This window comes from Sturnira hondurensis, unplaced genomic scaffold, assembly GCF_014824575.4.
Source record: "Sturnira hondurensis isolate 20B ecotype Veracruz unplaced genomic scaffold, ASM1482457v3 Scaffold0004136, whole genome shotgun sequence".
NCBI classification, from domain to species: Eukaryota; Metazoa; Chordata; class Mammalia; order Chiroptera; family Phyllostomidae; genus Sturnira; species Sturnira hondurensis.
Genome location: NW_028076767.1, coordinates 35,627,750 through 35,648,771, shown reverse-complemented (window position 1 = coordinate 35,648,771; position 21,022 = coordinate 35,627,750). Strand labels below are relative to the sequence as shown.

Genomic DNA, 21,022 nt, shown 5'->3' with positions numbered 1-21,022 from the left:
AAATGGACAAATGACTTACAAAGATTTCAGGAAAGAAACAGAGCATGGAAAATAACACTGGTAATACAAGCCAAGGAAATTTTAACAAACATAAAACTTTCTTTGCATAATTAGTTGATGATAAGGAGAAATAAATATCATGATGTATTTTGATATATTATTAAACAGTGTTTTATATTCTCAGTAATTCCACTCTACACTGTTTTTATTTTTTAATATATTTTATTGATTATGCTATTACAGTTGTCCCATTTTTTCCTGCCCTTTATCCTCCTCCACCTGCTCTACTCTATTTTAAATAGGGTGATCTTAGTGTGTTGTGAGACAGAGCAGAATACCTGTGCTTGTGGCCAGGAGCAGCTTGTGGCCAGGAGCAGGAGGCTATGAGCAGTGAGCCTGGGGACCTGAGCGGTGGATGAGACGAGACAGCTGCACTAGGGATCTTGGAACTGACACCGGAGGAGCCGTGTGTTGAGGGGACTCAGTGCAGCCGACATGGGTGATACTATCTGGGCATTAGAGAGGTGCTCATCTCTGCTAACTCTTCTCTTCTGCCTTGGTGATTTGTAACTCTCTCCACCCCAGCCCCAAAGAATAAAGAACAGAGGGAAGGAGAATGAGAAACTATGAGGTGACAGAGCAGACTGCAGCCACCTGGTGGAATTCGGGGGCTTACAACAGAAATTATTTTCATTTATAGAAAACAGACTTTTTATGTAGCCTGAAAATTACACCAGGCCCGCTATGCAGAGAGCGGTTTCAGTTCCTCTTCGTTTATTTTCCTGTTTTTAGACAAGTGGTTCCCAAACCTGTCTACACACTGGTGTCACCTGGGGAGTTTAAGAAACTACCCACGCCCACGCCCCCATCCTAGAGACTGCCATTTAAGTTGACCTGGAGTGTGGCCCGTTCTTTGCAATGTTAATAAAAATATCCTAAGTGGTAGTTTTGTGCAGACATTGGTTTGCTCTTACACAAGAACCCTTGGATTTGGTAATGCGCTTGGGGATTCTTGAAGTCCAGATGGCTAAAAGCATTACAACACCGAGCTTCTCTTATCACAGCACACCCCGCTCTGCAATCCCCTTCTCCGTGTACTTGGCTGCATCCCCCCAAGGACTGTAAGCTACACGAAGGGCAGGGCCTTGCCATTTTCGTTCAACAAAACTTTGTAGCACCCAGCAGAGTATAGAGCACGTGGAAGGTACAGAGTAAATATTGCCTGATCGAATGACACAGAAGCCTTTGCCCTTGTTTCCTATTCATTATACTCCACTCTCAGTTCCTCCCGAAGGAGAAAATGCTCTGACTAAGAACGGACGAGTCACGAAGCATGGCTACGGAGCGGCTGCGTGAGGAAGCAGATGCGCAGGCCCCTCAGCAGAACTTCCTGGCATCACCAGTTTAGACACTAGGTTGTGATCAAACGCCATATCTGCTGTCAGTCTGCTCAGAGTTCTGGGGAAAGGACATTTATGCACGCCCGTTTCTGGAGTTAGGGAAGATGATGCTTTGTAGAGTGAATAATTAGCTACATAATTATAAACAGATTTTGTGGGTTGGTTCAAGCTTATGGTTTTCTGTTTTTATTTTCTTCTTATATTGGTCTGCCCATGATATTTTATTGACATTTACTACACCTCTAAATTATATAATTTTTGTTCAGTAGCCAAAATTGGAATGTGGTTGATCACAGTACCAATCTTAAATTTTACACTTCAAATTACCAAATGCAATGCCTAATGCGCCTAAAGCTGTGCTTTTCTGTGGTATTTTCATCTAAACGTAGGTAGTAATAATTAGAAGATTAATGAATTTCAAATTTAATGAAATTCAAAATTAATTTAAAATTAATGAATTTCAAATTTCTTCTCCTTGAGTCTTTAAAAACCATTTTGTATCACATATTTTCCCTCCAATTGTATCTACAAATGGAAATATACATTTGTATTTTAAAACTTGGACTTCAAATTTCTTCTCCTTGAGTCTTTAAAAACCATTTTGTATCACATATTTTCCCTCCAATTGTATCTACAAGTGGAAATATACATTTGTATTTTAAAACTTGGACTTCATTGCACTCTGCCTGATTAGTACCGACTGCTAGGCACCTGGAGCACATGGTTCGTGCAGCAGCTGATTATCTGCAAAATAAAGGTGACTGACAAAGAAGAAAAAGAAACATTTTCTCTTGGCACTTCACTCCTTAGTATATAAATAATAAATTTATTTATATATTGGTTTAAATTCTGCCCCCAGCAAAAGAAGCAAATAGGCTTCTCTAGTTGATGCTTTAAGATAAATCTGTTTGTTATTTACGCTGTCTTGTCAATTGTCCCAATCACTTGGTGATTCTTCGAAGGCACCACCAATAGTGCCTATTAGCCTATTAAGTAGAGATCACCATAGATGATTTTGTAAAATGTGAAAGGAAATGCTCTTCTATTTTGTAGACTGTTATCTTGTCTTTTGACATTTATTGTGAAAGAAGTAGTAATGGCATGTGCGGTGATTCTTGTGAGATACTAAGTACAACACAAAATAGAAGAAGCAAAAGTCATAAAAGCAAATAACCAGTCACCACTAATTTTTTAAAAGGAGTTGCCAATTTTTCTGGACCCCAGATGCCTGGAATTGGATTAATCATAAGTCTTGGTCCAAGATACACTATCATCACTTGAATAAGCATGGCCCTCTTTTATTTATTTGTCTTAATAATATAAAGATGTTCAGGACCCTATGACCTCATCCAAGAACTGGAATATTATATTTATCTTCAGTTTATCTAAACATTCTTTTCTGATTCTTCTCCCCTCACCCATAGACAATAAGTATTCCAAATTTTGTTTATTATTCCTTTGAAAATTAGTTTTATTATATTATATATACTAAAAGATATAAATATACCTGAACAATAAATTGAGTTTTGTTTGTTTAGTTTTGCTCTTTTAATTCAATACCATTACTAAGTTTATCCAAGTCATTGTAATTCATTCATTTTATGCTGTTTTATATAATATATGGTGAACATAACCAAATTTATTGATCTATTTTCCCGTGAATGTGTATTTGTAAGTTCAAAGCTTTTGCTATCTGAACTGTGACATAGGAGCTCTCTTATGTGGGTCCCTGGTTCACACATTTAAATATTTACCTTGGGTATGTCTTTTGAAGGCAGTTACTAACCATAGAGTATACTAGTGTACAAATCTTCAAGATTTACAACTTGACAAATTATCTTCATAAAACTGGTGAGACAGTTTCACTCTTTTAATACTTGGTATTGTCAAATTTCTTAATCTTTGCCATAAGTTTGAAAAAATGATATTGCATTGCAATCTTACATGCATTGTCAAGATTTTTCATAAGATTTATCAATTTCATCTTCTATTGGCCAAATGTATTTCTTTGTATGAAATAGTTATCCTGCATTTTCCCTGCTTTTATAATTTTTTGATATGTATGATTTTTATGTATTTATGATACTGTCACCTTTAGTTATATTTGTTTTAAGTATTTTCTCCCATTTTGTGACTAATCTTGTCATTTTATTTAAACATCTTTTAATATCTCTGGCCAACTGTATGAATACATTTTCTTGTAATACAAAAAATATATAATATTATTTTCGTATAACATATAAAACATTATATATGTTATATGATATATACATTTAGCAACTTTACACACAAACATGCACACACAAAAACATATTTTGCATGTATTTATAAAAATATATATGTATATAGAGATATTTCCAAATATCATTATTTTCATGATTATAAATCTCATGGTTTCAAAAACAAATTATTTGTGAATAGGAAATGTGAAGTATTTATACAAAGTGAATGCAAGTTATTTTCTGTACTGAGAAATGTTAAAAGAAAAATTGCATCTTAGTATTGAATATATGATGTATTTTACTCAGATAACTCCAACTAAAACAAAATTCATACCTTTTTATGTGCCCTAGGCTAATTTTTATATATTATATATTATGAGAATGTATATTCCCTCTAGAGACCGTATCTCCTGATATTTATCTCGTATATTTACAGGCAAATAGCTAACAGAGACTTTAAAATATAAGAAACTACTACACAATTCCTTTGAGTCATACAATAGATGTAATGACATAATATCATCGCTAAGTCTTACTGAGTAGTTACTAAGTACTGGGCATTATTCTTAGCACCTCAGGCATTCACACGTACAGTTCTCACAGCTGCCCTCTGAGCCAGGCACTATTTCCATTTAGACAAAACTGTGACAGAGGTCAGGCAGCTTGCTGCGCTCGTCCTGGAATGCAGTGGAGCTAGAATCTAAAGTCCAGCTATCAGGCACTGTTTAAAGCAAAAGGACCTGCTGGTCAAAACACCCTGGGACAACAGGTGAAGCCTGCAGGGAATCAGGGAAAAACCAAGGTGTGGGGCCACCCAGCCATGCAACATACTGAGAGCATCTTCCAAGGATTTTTATCACTTAGGAAATAGCAGACATACTCTGTTTCTTGGGAGCTTTGACATCCTTTAGTATGTGAACATTTATAGCTAGTCCCATTCCATTTAGCCTCAAGCAACTGCTCATGTATTAAAGTGTCAGCACAGAGCAGGAACTAGCACCCGAAGTCTCACCAAAGTGGGCCACATTCCTTGCTGCCTTCTCCGTGGTGACCTGGATCTCAGCCAGAGCTGCCTCTGCGTTACACCTGTGCATGTCAGAAGAACCAATTATGGTCCTGGGCTCCCTTTTAAATAGAAACAAATATCGCACACCTAAGCATTTACTCAGTATAAAAGGGGGTAACAAGAAAATGAGGGTTTTGAAATAGAGCTCCCAAGTGAGAGAGCTTCGAGCCTGAGAGCAGGGACTGCTGAAGCCTCGCTGGGCTTTTCCGATGGTTTCTGGTCATACAAACTGCTGGTTAAAGGACGAGATCTCTGATGGACAGCAAACCAACGTCAGACTTCTTATAGGACCCTGAAAAGCATAATGGACAAGTCGCCTTGACTTACTACTAGTTTCATGTAAAGATAAATTAATGTAACATTTTTTGTGGGTAACTTGTTTAATTGGATTTATTTTAAGGCCATATGCTGTGTGTGTGTGTGTGCGTGTGTGTGTGTGTCTTTATTATGATGTTTTGACATCTTAAAGAAAAACCTTTCCAGCTGGCGGGAAACTAGCCCTTTGGGGGCTAGCTAATTCTCAGAGATATCGAAGGACCCAGGCTGAGTATTCCTTTGTTGTACCAACCAGACACTCCAGAGGCACACCTCTAGGGTCTGGGGGATACACTTCCACAGCAATCTTCCTATGCCTTAATCAGCCCTGGGCTGGGTATTAACCAGGCAAGGAAGGAAACATCCCTTTAGCCTAAAGCCCACCTAAATCAGGGGTCCCTAACCTCCGTCCTCCCCATCTGTGGACACAGTCCCATTACACCTGAGCTTCTGCTCCTGTCTGCTCTGTCCCCACCCCATTCCACAGAAAAAATTGTCTTCCACAAAACAGGTTCCTGAAGCCAAAAAGTTTGGGGACGACTGGCCTCAATTATTCAAACTAGCTAATCCTAAATCTTTCACCTGCCCTGGTTTGCTTTTCCCACAGAAACCCCAGTAATGGTCGAGGCCTGAACTCTGCCCTGGCTCCCGTGTTCTGCCTCCTGACCACCCTGGAGTTTTTCCATGTGGCCCTGAATGGTGTGTCTCCACTCAGACCCGTGAGTATGATAAACTTCCTTTTTCTGAATTTCTCCTCTCTCTCCTCTTGGGGCTGAAGCTGACTGACCATGGGACGCAACAGTACAAAACAGGCCAGAAATTTGAAAACAGAAGAATTTAAAAATCAAGTGTCACTTGGGAAATCCGTGGCGTGTCCTGGGGTTGGGAAGTCACTGTGCAACAAGCAACAGCATGACATCCTTCTAAGACATTTGCTTATCAGACTGTCAGCAGGGGAGCCTGCGGCTCTCTCTCAGCTCCCTGTCTACCTGAGAGACCCTGATTGTGTGTGCAAGGCAGGCAGCGGTGTGCAGCAAACAGGAAACATGGTATCGCCTCAAAGGAACATTTCCTATTTGGATTGGTCCTGACTCAAATGCTCTTCATGTATAGAGAAGCACTACAATTGAAAAGGAAAACTTGAAACCTTTCCTTTCCTTTCATCTAATAGGTTTCTTGGTTGTGTGTTTTAAAGCGCTTTTATTGATTTAAAAATATTATCCTGATTGAGTAAAGCATCTACACGTATGATAAAAATCTGATCATTATCTTATAATGAGCTATGAGTGATTCTTTGGCATTCCCTATTGGCTTGATGCAGAAGTCTGGATATTTGGCCGAACACTTGACTTCATTTCTCTTCGCCATGTCCAGAAATAGCAGCTCTTAAACTGGCGCGGTTATTAGTCATAGGGATCTCAGGCCGCTCCCCGTAACAACTGCTTACTGAGTGTTCACTGAAGGAACAATAGAGGGAGTCATTATTTTTAAGTTATTGCATGTGGTCCTTATTTTACGATAACATTTTTTTCTGAATATTGGCATACTTGACATTTAAATAGGAAAAGAATTTTGCTTCTCCCTTGAAGAAGGACAGTTATAGGTCAAGCTATCATAAAGCTACTTTTCACTTAATGGCTGAGTCTTACAAATGAGTAATATATTTTTACCTTGTTATGAATAATGTTAGAGAAATAAGAAAGAATTTGTGGAGGTGTACAAAATACAGAGGCTTGGCTACCCAGGATGGTATTCTGAAACTACCATATTGATTATAAACTATAAATTTACTTGATTAATCACTTGAGGTAGTCAAGAAATTACTTAGAGTCTCTCTTTCTGGGTTGTGTTTTGCTTTTCTGAATCTAATTCAGATGAAATTGTATTGACTTAGTGAAGGCATAGTTTGGAATGTTAAGAGCTATTCAAATTAGGTAAACACACATGCATTTATTAGCTCCTTGAGATCATTATAAAAATCAGACATAAAACATTTCTCAAAACACAAAAGATAGACTTCCCCATAGCTCATGTCACCTAGTGATATATTATTGTTCTCCACTAAGTGTCTTCACCACCAGCAGGTTTTCCTTAACGTCATAATGATAGTGAATGACCCTAAAGAGGGCTCCGTCAGTCATTTAAGGCCCCTTCCTAACAACGCACAGCCTAGTGAACACCATCGGCTGTGAGAGTGTCTGATGCGCACATCGGCTGTGAGAGTGTCTGATGCGCACATTGGCTGTGAGAGTGTCTGATGCGCACATTGAACGTGTTGTTGGTACGCCGCTCCGTACGGTTCTTACGGGCTTCCTTTGACAGCTCATGGTATCCCATCAGTCTAGCTGCCCATGGCCAATTCCTCAGCTAGGCTGATGACTGGAAAGCTACTCACAAGTCTTTGCTTCTCACAGTTGCTACTAAAAAGCCAGAGGCCCTTCATAGCGGGTGCAAAATGAAGAAACGCTCGTTTCAAATTAAAGCAGCCGAGGTTCTGAATGGAACTGTCTCCTCAAACCTCAGTAAACTTTTGTTTTCACGCCTTAAAGTCTATTTGGTTGTGGGGATACGAAGTAATTTGAAGGAGGCATTTTTACTGCTTTGGTTGCATTAAAATGTAATCACACATTTGCAAAAGAGGCCCCAAATGGAGCATTGGGCACAAGTTTAAGAAGTGATGTTATTTTGTTGGCTTGCAATGGAGGTATTTAACTTTCAAATTTGTTTTCTCAAGAAAAGCAATGAACACAAAGAGATTATGGCAGTTTTACTGTAAAACTTCAATTGAGAAAGAATCAGTGGAATCATTACGTCTTTTATTTGGGAAAACAACCAAAGGCTTTATTGAAAAACAGCAGAAAACCTACACACTATGTATAAAATTACGTAGAATTTAAAGGGAAAAGAGGTCAATATATAAAGCCTAATTCTGTCAGGAGGTTGAGGTTTTATTTTTTAATCTTTTATTTCACTACTAAATCTTAATTCAGAGCCAGTGTGATAGAGCAATTTATTGCTTACATTGTCACAGGAAGATAATGTATTGATATTTATTACCCTGTTGTTGAATTTTAGTCATTGCCCTTTTTTTCAATTAGAAAATCCTTTTGCTTTAAGACACTTGGTAAAAAAGAAATAGTTTTCAGGGAAGATGGTTTAGAATGATTGCCTTGGTATCTTTAATCTCTCATTTAATTTCTCCATGTTTCCGTTTCACCTGTTGTCATAGAAGGCAGAAACTATAGGAACTTTCAGGCATGAGAAATACCTTTATAATATCCTTATGTAGTAGTTTTAAGGCATGTACAAGGGATGGCACAAGAGAAATGAGTGGTAATGATTACTCCTATTTGATTGGGTGTTAGTATCTGAGAAATACTCCTAAATCCTCAAAATCAATTAAGGCTTATTTTGATAAGGCTTATTTTTGATGCTAAAGACTCTAAGGAACATTAGTGGAACATTATTCATCCAAAATGAATGTATCCTAATGCATTTGAAATTCCAAGAAAAGGGTGTCATTGTGTAATTCTCAACTCTTTAATTATATAGCTCTCCTCATATATTTGAGGGTTCACTTACATTATGGTAGCCATTTGTTACTGTCTCTTATACTTTATCTTTCCTCATATATTTCATTTCTCACCAAGGATAGAGATGATGCATAATTTCTTAAGAAATTTTTCTATTACACCTTGCAAATAAATCTTAGTTGGTTCCTCAAACATTTCTTATGTGGTTTAAGAAATGTCATAATGCTCCCGTGAAGCTGGAAAGCTGGTGGGAAGAAGGTGTTCTGTTTAGTTATTAAGCTGTTTTCTACAATGTGTTGACTTATTTAAAATACACTTTAGAAAACAGGATGCCAACAATTGTCAGGACCAGGATAGAAGAGTAAAAATTTGAAATTTGATAATTAAGAGGGTTTATTAAATATCAATAAACAGGCAATTAAATGTGCTAGAGAGACCATGTATATAACACAGTCGGTAATCTTATTGATTAAATTTTTCAAGCAGGATTTAGTTATCAAGCCTCTTTGTGGTTTTATTTCATAAAATACTGAAAAAGAAAAGAGAGATAAGAATGAAAAAGCACAAGATGAAAGTTAGAAATGATGTCCGGCATAATTTGTTATTTCTTCCTATATGATAGCAGTGAGTCCTGCCTGCAGTTGGAGTAAAATGACTGCAAAGGCAGTGACCACGTCTCTCCCGCCCAGATGTTCCCTTACATGTTCTCACGGAGGACATTCAGTAAGGGAGCATCTTGCTTACTTAGATACACCTTAATCTGTGAGTTTGATTATAAAAAATAAGGCCCTTTGGAAAAATGAGGGAGATGAAAAATAGAAAAACCATTTCCCCATAAAAAGTAAACAGGAATTTTGGGAGCTCAGGAATTTTAGAAGTTCAGTCATTGAAAAGATGACTGCAGGAGCTGGGACAGCCGGACAGTCACATGCGAAAAGTGAATCTGGATGAGCCCTAGACCTAAATGTAAAATGTGGAACTGTGGGACTCCTAGCGGAAATCACAGGAGAATCTGAATGACCTTGGGTGTCATTAGATGCAACACAGTATTTCAGATACAACACCAAAGGCACCACCCATGAAAGAAGTAATTGATAAACGGGACTTCACTAAAATTAAAAACTTGTGCTCTTCAAAAAAGAGTAATGTCAAGAAAACGATAAAACACAGACTAGGATAAAATATTTGCAAAGGCATCCAATTAAGGACTGTTATCCAAACAGAACTCTTAAAGCTCAACAATAAGAGAAAAACCTGATTTAAAAAGTAAGCTAGAGACCTCATCAGAGAAGTTATATGGTGGGCAAAGCAGTGTATAAAAGGATGTTCACCACCCTATGTCATTAGGGAACTGCAAATCAAAACAATAATGAGATACCACCGTACACACGTAAGAATGACCAAAATCCTAACCACTGGTGACACCAATCCTGGGCGCGATGTGGAGCAATAGGAACCTTTGTTCACTGCTGGCAAGAGTGCCAAAGGGTCCACCGCCACTTTGGAAGGCAGTCTGACCATTGCTTACGAAATTAAAACTCATACCATACGATCTAGCATCTGTGCTCCTTGGTATTTACCTTAATGAACTGAAGAATTATATCCATGCAAAAGCTTGTTTGGGGATGTTTATATCAACTTTATTCATAATGGCCCAAACCTGAAAGCAACCAAAATGTCCTTGAGTAGGTATGTACATAAACTAACTGTGGTATATCCAGACAATTGAACATTCCTCAGTACTAAAAATAAATTGAGCTATCAAACCATGAAAAGATATGGCGGAACCTTAAATTTATATTGCTAAGTTAACTAGAACAAACTGAAAGGCTACATACTATGGAGACCATAGAAACATCAGTGATTGCCAGGGGCTGGGGGAATGGAGAGGTGAATAGACAAGGCACAGAGGATTTTTAAGGCTGTTCTCTGTGATACTCTAAGGGTAGATACATGTACTTATGCATTGGTCAACACCTGTAGAATGGACGGCACCAGTACAAACTATGGATTTGGGGTAATGGTATGTCAGCGTAGCTTCATTGATTTCAACACAGGTACCACTGTGGTGCTGCTGGGTGTTGGTAGTGGAAGAGGGTGTGTATGTGTGGGAACAAGGGAAACAGGAACTCTCCGTACTTTCTGCTAAATTTGGCTCTGAAATTTAAACTGCGCTAAAAAAAAAAAAACCCCTCAAACACATTTAAATGGCTGAGGACATTTGAAGAAGAGGATTTGTGTTTTATCTGAAGATACCTGTTAGGCTTTGAGCTGCCCTGCATCTCCCTCTGCAGCACAGGTGACAAACACAAGGCCCACGGGCTGAATCCAGCCCCCCGCCTTGTTTACCTGCCCAGCACCTTGTTTCTACCCAGCAGCAGCACAGGGCTCTCACTGAACTGTTAAGGAGTAGTTGCATTTATACAGTCCTAGAATTACATTTGACCCTTTGAAGGCAACCACAAGGGTGATGAGACCGCCGGTGAAAATGAATTTGACACCCCTGCCTACAGCCACAGACCTTGCGTGAAGGCGGGCTGCGTGTCCTCAGGTTTGCGGTGATTTGAGGGAGTGAAGAGTCTGAAGTGGCGGCAGCAGCGAATGTGGAAAGGACTTGAAGTAAGAAGCAGACCACGGCGAGAATGCCTTTCAGAGAAGCAGCTGCCCTGTGGATGGCTCGGGAGTGAAGCCAACTCACCTTCTCCCCAGGAAGATGTGACAGAACCTAACTGTTGGATGGAGATGGCACTTGGGGGCCTGGGGCGAGTGCTGACATCTGCTTCCATACCTGGAAGGCTCTATTTTACTTTGTGTTGTGATGCTTCTTTCTGGGTGGCTAGGAGCTAACCTCCTGAAGAAATGAGTATTAGGCACCTCATACATGCCGTGTAATGTTGTAAGCCAACGGAGAGAAGATGTAAGACACAAACTTGACACCAGGTGGCAAAAGATGAAGATGTTCGATATAACCATCATATAACAATATTCAATATTTCGTGAATTTTCAATATGTCAAAAGTACCAAAGCACTTTTATAAGGAGTGAGTAAAAATGAACAGATTTGAAGCTAATGCTCATGGATTCATGAAGAAATAAAGAATACTGAGGGAAATAGAAAGTTTTTAAAAAAATGTCTAAACTGTGACATAAGGAAATCTCATAGCTCAGTCAACCAGAAGGGAGATAAAATAGTGTCCAGGCATTTCTTAATTGGAAATTTCTTTTTCTCAGCCCCAAAAGAAACTTTCCATCTGTTCTAGCATCTGTTTACTGTGGTTCAAGAGTTTCTTTAATTTAACAAGTAGGTGTGACAGTTGTGACATCTGGGAATTTTTATAAGGACACAAAAAAGAGTTGAGGTGGCCACTAACCAGTTTCATAAGCTTTTCCCACACTCCTTATATACACACAGAATTAAAGTAACTGATCACATGGCACATTTATACCTCTTTTTGTTTTTTAAAAAAGGCTTTGAATTGCTGTAATATTGGAATTGTACTTGTTTTTTTCCTAACCCATTTATCATGAGATGAGTGGAAAGAGGATTCCCAACCACAGGACATGGTAGGACTTGGGAGATGTGACTTTAGGTCTGTGAGTGGGACTCATTTCCCCGTGGATTTTGGACAGGTGCACATTTCTCTTTGACTCAGTTTGTCCACTGGTAAAAATGCCAATTTAAATATCTGCCTTTTCCAAATATACTGGAATGTCAAGAAAGAAAATACACTAGAAATACAGTTGCTGTATCTGAATGTTTGTGTCTCCCACATAATTTCTGTGTTGAAATCCTAATATCTGATGTACTGGTATTAGGAGGTGGGGCCTTTGAGGGGTGCTTAACCATGAGTTAAGGAGTGGGGAGCCCTGGTGAATGGGGTTAGTGCCTTATACAAGTAGCTCCGGAGAGATCTCTAGCCCTCCCACTATGTGAGGACACTGTGAGGAGGCACAGGCTGAGGAAGCTGGCCTTCACCAGAACATGGCCACACTAGTGACTTGCTCTTGGACTTCCCAGACTGTGAGCAATACATTTTTATGGTTTATAAGTTACTGAGCCTGTGGTGTCTTGTCATAGCTGCCTGAATGGACTCAGCAGTCTGCAAATGCAAAAGAACACGACTGCTGTGGAGACTGCCCCCATCTCATGTGTGCACTTTGGAAACTCTGGATTCTGAAAGCTTTGTAATTTCTTGCTTTCATTTGAGGACAAAAGCCCTTCTCTTAAAAGTTCAGAGGTTCTGAATAGGGTTTGAATATGGACATATTTCTTTTTACCTCTTAACAACACGTTTAATATTTATGTGAATTTATTAAATTATTTGTGGTTTGCCTTTATAGCTATACAGTATCTCCAGTGTTTTATTGTGCTTTTCCATAAGTATCAGGCAGCCTTTGAAGCACAAAGTTTTGTGCAGTTGTTATCTTTCTGCCTTTCACATTTGGACATTGAACAATTGAAGAAATGGGACTTCCACTGATAGTCTCCCTTGTGCCCCGTGCAAATGTTCCTTGCCCCTCCGACCCCACTGCATATTCCCATTCTGCTTTTGTTTGAAGTGATTTTCTGTAGTCAGACACACAGGTCGTTCAGATGTGGTCATCACGGGGTTCCGTGGGGACCAGAGAGTTCCGTGTTCCTGGATAGTCAACTAGCCTTCAGACCACAAGGAGAATCATGGGCCTTCCGTCTGTAATGGTTTGGGTCTGGGATCATGGAGCCATTCTGTGTGACAGGGGCCTTTCCCTCCAGATTCTCTTCTTCTGACCTGAGCGGAATTCTGTAAGCTTTAGGAATGAGGTCAGGTATGGGAAAATCTGAGAAAATCAGGAATTCTGAAGCAAACTTGCTTCATGTTATGTAAGGTGAGTCACAGTTAAGGGTTAGGTTATTTTTTTTCTGTTAACTACTAGGCCAAAGTCCAAGTATTCTTTTACAGACCTCCAAGAAGCAAAGAATGCAAGACACTTTTAGCTCCTAAGGGATCTTCTTAGGATCACTCCTATTTTGTTGACTTGCTAGAGTCTTGTATTTGCTGTTCTGTTATCTTTATGTATACCTATAATGTTAGGGATATTAACAGAGTCAAAAATGGAGAAATAAAAAACTAAATACATGAAGAAATGCCTAACCTCACTTTAATTAGAAAATGGAGAACACAGGGTGACATTACACACAACAGTCCGGAGAAAATTTAAGCAGACACGATTCCGAGTGTCAGGGAGGATGTGGATCAACTGGCTTTCTTATTTATGACTGGCAGGAATATACATGGGGTCAATGACTTAAAAAAGTAATTTGGCTTGATGACTCGGCAGTCCCGTTCCCTTAGGTATGTACAGGCGTGCATATCTGAACGTGGACATGTGTCTATAGCAGCTGTACCTTGGAAACAACCCAACTGTGGCTCCTGGATGAATCCATCAGTGGCTTCATGAGCCAGGACAATGATTCTGCCAACTGAGGTGCTTCCATTAGAAAAGACTAAGTGAAACAAGGACCATGGGCATCTGACGCTACACCTAACACATGGGATGTGTACAACATCATTTGTTGAATTGATGAATGGTAAAAATCATTCATTTGGAGGTAATGTGTCTCTTGAGTATTGATGAATGTCTAGGCAGCCTTTCCTGACTAACCTGCCTCCCTCTAACGACACAATTTACAAAGAACACTTTTACCAATGATTTTTCATCCTTAATGACTCTCCGTTATATTTATTTGTATTTGTAAAGTTGTTGTGCCCTTCCCATTTTGTAATTAGAATCAGCTTATGAGCTTCTGGAGAACAGGGGCCACATTGTCAGTTTCCTTTTTCTCTTCTCATAGATCAGCGCGCAGTGGGCAACCCTTAGCAGCTTCAAACTTGGTGAAACCAAAAATCCACTCACATTTTCCTCTTTTTAAAAAAAATCTATTTTGAAAAGAACAAATCATGGTCAAAGGCAGAATCTTTCAACCAGGCGAAGTGCTCCGTGACTTCAAGTGGTACTTGAAAGAAGTTATGGTAATTATTCATTGTGTGCAGGAATGTGTTTGTGACAAATACAGAGACATTTTTATGTGGTAATTCTGGGATGTAATGAAATTCCTAGCACATGAGGCATCAACCATAGAAAAACATTGTATATCTGATATTCGTCCAATTAAAAACATGCTAAACAATGTGCTATGCTCATTATCTTGCTAAAAAAATGGAATCCACAAGCTGTTGATATTTTAGTTCTAAGGGGTTATTTTTTCTGTTGTTGTTTAATCAAATACTAATCAGGAGAGGTGCACTTTATAATAGCAGAGCCAATTTATCTGACATCAAAACTACCCAGGCAGTTAGCCTTAGATGATTATTCTTAGAACTATGTTAACCTATTTCCAATTAAACTGTATTTTTCTGTTGTTAGTATGGTTACAAGAGGCACAAATTTAAAGATAAAAAGAAACTGTGCTTCACCACCCTTTCCCTGCTACTCAGTCCATCACTAATTTAAACCTTCTAATATGCTAATTGGTTTGTATGTGTCAGAGGAGAATCTTTTCATAGAAATCCCAAGCCAAAATAGCACAACGAAAAAGGAAGTTTATTGTTTTATTAACTGAGTGCTCCGTATCTGATATGCCCAGGATTTATGGCTAGTTCTGCTTCCTCTGGTTGGAATTCACTATAAAGCAGGCTTTTTTAGTGACGGTTGCATACTCCGTTTGATGGGAAAGAGAGCTTCTTTCCTTCAAGAGCAAAGCAAGCACTCAGTTCTTGTAGGTGGATGTTGAGCTGTGGACCCATCCCTGAATCAATGACTGTGTCCGGGGAAATAGAATCGGTCAGATCCGCTGTGTACGCCTGTCTCTGAAGACACAGGAGTGGGGAGTCAGTAGCCTCCAAACACAGAAACAGTATCTAGGAGGTGTTGATGCCTACACAGAATTCAAGGTACTGTTACCAGGGGAACTCTATGCTAAATGGTCCAATTATCGTCTATATGATACCACTCAAGTCGGTTCTACATTTTCTTATAACATCTTAATCATGGGCTGTATATTTTCTCTGCAAAGAGGCATGAGGGGTACATGGCAAGATAGACCAATTTTTTTGTTAATTGGCTAGTGAATGAGGCTGTAAGCCACTTTCCCGCTAGGTGACTACAGGGGGACAATTTGGAATATATTTTCTTCATTCCGAGAGGAGTTTCTTGAAGGTCCTTTATGCAAATGAAAGGAATAGGAACAGCTGATGCAGGAAAAGTATGTATCAGGATATTTTTGTGGCTTGATAATGTTTTCTCTAGGTATCTTTGGCTATACAAGCTTGGGGAAAAGTGGAGTGAATTTGTGTGGGTAAAGGCTTCTGGGAGGAAATAGAATTTCCCCTTTCCATTTGAGACCACCTTATATTGTTGTTCAATAGAACAATAGACTGGTGTGTTTTCAAAGAACTTCACCTGTGTCCCCCTAGGGAGCATTCACCCTGAGGGAAGGCAGGGATGAATTGGACCAGCTAACTGCAGGATGTCACATAGGAAGAAGATGCTTCCTTAATAGTCTGTGGCTGGAAGACTTCCTTGTCACAATAGACACAGTGTGGGGACGGAGGCCTACACTGGAAGTTTAAAAAGGCGGTCTGTAACTTCGGGAGCTTATGCGTGGTTCACCTCTGCCGCTTATGCTGCATCATTGGGGTGGGCAAAAAGGTTCTGCATCATTGGGGTGGGCAAAAATGAATGTGCCGGACTAGATTGGCTAAGTGCAGTGGGTTTGTATGGCAGTGACATCAGAAGTGACAACCGAGTGCTGGCGCTGGTATGAAACTGGTCCAACTGCTGAGGGCCTTCCTTCCTTCTCTTCTCTTCCTCCTCCTCTTAGTCTTTCCTCTCTCCCCCATTCTCCTTCTCCATGCTTCCTTCCCTTCCTGTGTTAATTCTCCTGAGTGAAGTGAATGAGGAACAGAGGTAACTGTTCTTGACAACTTGGTTAAAGAAATACGTTTCAAGAGGTAGCCATTGGACTTCTTTTAAATTGGTCCTGTGGGGGTTGAATGATTCATTGGAATATTAAAAAGATTTGTGATCTTCATCATACCTCAGGCTGATGATGCAGGCCACATTAATTTTTACTGGATTAATTGAAAAACAGAACCACAAAACTTGGAGCCATTCCTAAGAATTTTGCTTTTCATGCTCCTGCTTTCTAGTTGCCAAACCTGATCAGACATAAAATTATCTTTAAAGTAAATTGTTCTCACACCATTGAATGTGGGCTTGGATGGTAATAACATATCTAAAGAAAGAATGAAACAGTTGGAAATGGGGAGGAGTCATTGATTAGCAGAGAAAAATGAGGGCCAGAGAGGCAAGCACTGGCACTTCCGTCCATTGTGGAGACAAGGCTGGCTCACCGGCCGGCCTGCCAGACATCTTGGCAGGAATAGATCAGTTCTCAGTCAAACTTCCTTAGCCAGACACCAATGAACAGTGAAATCAAATAATTAATGTTGTTTTCAAATTCTGTGTTCATGAAGCAAACTTATTATATTTTGACCTCCCCATAGGGAAAGAATTCACTGAATAAAGTATTTATTCAACAGAAATCTTTGATGACGGAGGATGGTAACATCAAACTGAGCTTCAAAAACACCAATTTCAAACTTAATAGATTAAATCCATTGGAAAATATAAAAATAAATGGAGACTATCACTTTCAGTGCAAACTAAAATGGATGCTTAAAGATGCCACTCTCAAAGACAGTAAAGATGGCACAGAGTTTTTTTGACTTGGTTCTTCACTTTTTTGAGAGACCTACTATGCGAGATGCTTGGGATATAACAATGAACAAGACAGTCATGCCGTTTGCCTTTGAGCAACATTCTGCTAGAGGAAAATTGATTATACAATGGTAGTTAAATAATTATTTATAATGTTTAGTAACAGGTAAGAATGACAAATAAGCATCACTAAAGCATGAAGCGAAGTGCCTGGTCCAAGGGGTCAGGGTTGGTTTCTTTGAGAAATAACAAGTGACTTAGGCTATGAAGTCTGAGTAATGAGGAGCATGAATAGTGACAGAGGGCAGAGGGAAAGATTTCTGTATTGTATCTGTCAAGGTTCTTGGTTACAAACAATGGAAGCTGACTGACTAGCTGGCAGTTTAAAAATTACTGAGAAAATATTCTATCATATGACAGAATCAATTGGGAGGCTGGAAGATAGAATTAGGGAAAGAATCCTCGGCTGTCTTGGTCATTTCAGCTCGGTGCTAACTCCACTTGACATAACAAATGCTCTGTCTGGGTGGAGCCTCAACCACCTGCAATAAACTCTGCTGCCTGTAGGAAACCCTGGTGTGGAGGGAGCCCTGTGTAAGGGAAGAGGGACTGGGGGAAATCCTGGTGGACTCCGTGTGGCCTGCTTTGCTTTAAAGACACTCAAATTCCACAAAAACAAACAACAACAGCAACACCCCCCACACACACACAAAGAACATCTGTGCTAGCTAAATAAATACTTATGTGGGCTGTTCCTTCTTGAGTATTCCTCACTCTATCTTAAGTGACTTTTTAAAATATTCACCCAGGTAATACAAAGCACTTTCACAGCAGGAATTGTAGGCTAAAAAAATAGCAGAGTATAAGGTCTACTGGATAAAATAAAAGAGGAAATTGGGTAGATACTTCACCAATGATCACAGGGCTGGTAGGTAGGAAAACTGGTTAATCTATACTCAAGTCACAACAGTTAAGTGTCAGCCCAAATCTGAAAACCAATTGTATCTTATAATCACAATGTAAGTACAGCCTTCATTCTTATCTGCACTTATTCTACCATGTGGTACTGGGAGACAGTTTGGTTTACTACTCGAGAACGGAGTTTGAGGTCCTGACCCAGTCCCAGCTAGTGGAGAGGCTTAAAGTAAAAGCAGAGATATTAGATGCATATTAGCAATGACCTGGCATTTAGCGATTCGTTAGGTAATTGCAACATTGCCCTTGTTTGAGTCACTTCAGGGCCAAAATGTATCTATTTCCCATAAATGTGAAACAAAGCAATCAAATCTTGGTGGGAAAGGGTAAAAATTTCCTTATTCTATTTTTTCTCAAGTATTAGATTTTCAGTCAGGGATTTTATAGCATCTCTGTGTGTGGCATTTTCAGAGAATGCTCTAACTGAATAGAGTATTAATGCACTTAAAGCTAAACATTGATGATGTGCAATGAACAATCTGCTAAATGTTAATACAATTTATCCTTTTAAAAACGTACAAACATGACATATTGCATGCACTTAGTGCTAATCTATTTTAGACATTCGTTTGGTTTGACCTGTGACCATAATATATTATGTTCCTTGAGATATTTATCTTGTCATTTGGAAACAAGATTACAATTAATGCAACACATATGACTTTAAATTACTATCTCAACTAGAGATGTGTGAGTAATGAATTAGACACAGCTTTGAACCCTCTGCTTGTAATTTAAATTACCAGCCTTTAGCTAGTGCCTCATTGTAACCCATTAAATAAGTCATAGAATCAGAGAACCACATATTGTTTTTGCTGCTAGACCTATTGAAGATATTTTCCCACTTAACTTGTCTAACCCTAGGCTAATGTATCCAAATTCATGTAATAAAAACAATCACAAGAGAGGGCACTTATATATTTATGTTAATAGTAGAATAAAATCATAGCTGGAGTTCATCTAAACTAGGTATAAAATAGTTATCCTTTTTTGCTTCATTCCATTATTTTAAGGAGAAAAACTACGGCTTTGAAAAAAGTGAGTTCACTCTGAGGGTTTAGTCCACAAGGCATTTTTCAAGAGAGAACACTATAAGAAAAAGTCCAGTTTGTTGTGCTTTCCATACCCCCATCTCAGCATCTGCTTTGCCAGATTGTAAATTCTGGAAAGATGCAGTGGAAACACTAAATATTTTTTGACTGATATCTGTAGTAATAAGGGATAACCATTTATTATGAATAATGGCAGATTATTTTTGCTCACTGTCCTCTATTCACTATTACTAGATGGATACAGTATTTACTCAGCTCTTAGTGTATGTCAGGCACTGTACTAAAGCATATTGGATGTATAAACCCATGCTTTGTGTGTTCTCATACATATGAAATATGTATTATGAATGCATATAACATATACTCAAATGTATATAATTTAATATAGAAAAAACTCTCTTCAACAAGATGAATTTCTTAACAGCAGAGATTATCTTAGTATTTTTCCCCATGTGCTTGGTAAAATATGGTCAATAATTGCCACTCAATAACTACTCATTGCATGGAAATGAAGATGTTCCTTTGTGACTTGACATTGTATAGTAGACGAGAAGACAGTTCCACAGGGTTAGTAGAACTACAACTAAACAAACCAATGGCAATATAGCAGTTATCTGAGAAGCATAGCTTTCTCTCAAATGTGTTACGATACTGTCGATTTACTAGAGTCAATCTACAGACAAGTTAAATGTCCGGTATTAGACTGGAGTCGGGAAAGAATGAACTTCTACACATTTATAGTCTAACTGATAAGCCCAGAGTAGTATATACGAACATGAGACCTACTGAATGCTGAATCACAGGGTACTGCCTAGAACATGAGCTCAGAGAAAAAAGTATTAGAAAGGGTACAAAAAATAGTAGCTGTCGAACTACATAAGCCTTTGCATCAGAGAGATGGGGTGTGGATCTGAACTCTGCTAATTTTATGCTGTGTATTTTGAGGCAAGTTACCTAACTGCTCTGAGCTCTGTGCATCTCTAAAATGAAGTGCTACCTCTCAGGGAAATTACGAGAACTAAATAAGGGCACACATTTTAAACACTTCGAACATTGCCTTTCACGAGGTAAGCAATCATTACTTACTCACAACAGGCTTCAGGGTGAAGTGTTAGGCTTTGGGGAAGAGAGGGAGAGATCAAGAGCAACCCAGGCAGAGGAAGAGCATAAACAACAGAAGTTAGGAGTGAGAACAGTGCATATGAGCAAGGGTGAGAGAACTCTTTAGAAGAGAGTGGACAAAGTTAGCAGCAGGAAAATTCAATTTGTTCAGGAAAATGGGTTTAGGAAATTGAGAGCCAAGATGCGTGCACATGTTTAGAAGGGAAATGACATACAGACGGAAGATCCCTAGCACTCTGCACACTAAGGTATAGATGGCACGTGACCCCTTGACCTTTGCCTTTTCTAGCAGCACTTGGTGTGTGGTGTTGTATATTCTGGGCAATAAAAATACTGTTTTATATGAAATAGTGAGTTTGCACGCTGAAGGTCCTCTGCTTTTTGTTGTACAGGTCTGATGTATGTTTGTGGATATACAAAGTTATTTCTCCATAAAAGAGGAAGAGTATATATGTATTAAGATGAACAGGAAGTACTTAGGGATCTTAGAATTAAGTTCTATGGAACTACCATATGAACTGAATTTTATATAGAGTATATATTTATAAGTGTTGTCCTCCATTACGGTGCTGAAATC

The 21,022-nt window shown here is 39.0% G+C and overlaps 1 long non-coding RNA gene across 1 annotated transcript in view; it reads left to right on the top strand.

The window, feature by feature from the left end:
* Positions 1–21,022, top strand: part of LOC118985640 (uncharacterized) — a 118,902-nt gene that overhangs the window by 56,522 nt on the left and 41,358 nt on the right. The window contains exon 3 of the long non-coding RNA XR_005066159.1: positions 5,611–5,722. This is a non-coding gene — a long non-coding RNA (uncharacterized LOC118985640). The remainder of the gene's footprint in view (positions 1–5,610; positions 5,723–21,022) is intronic.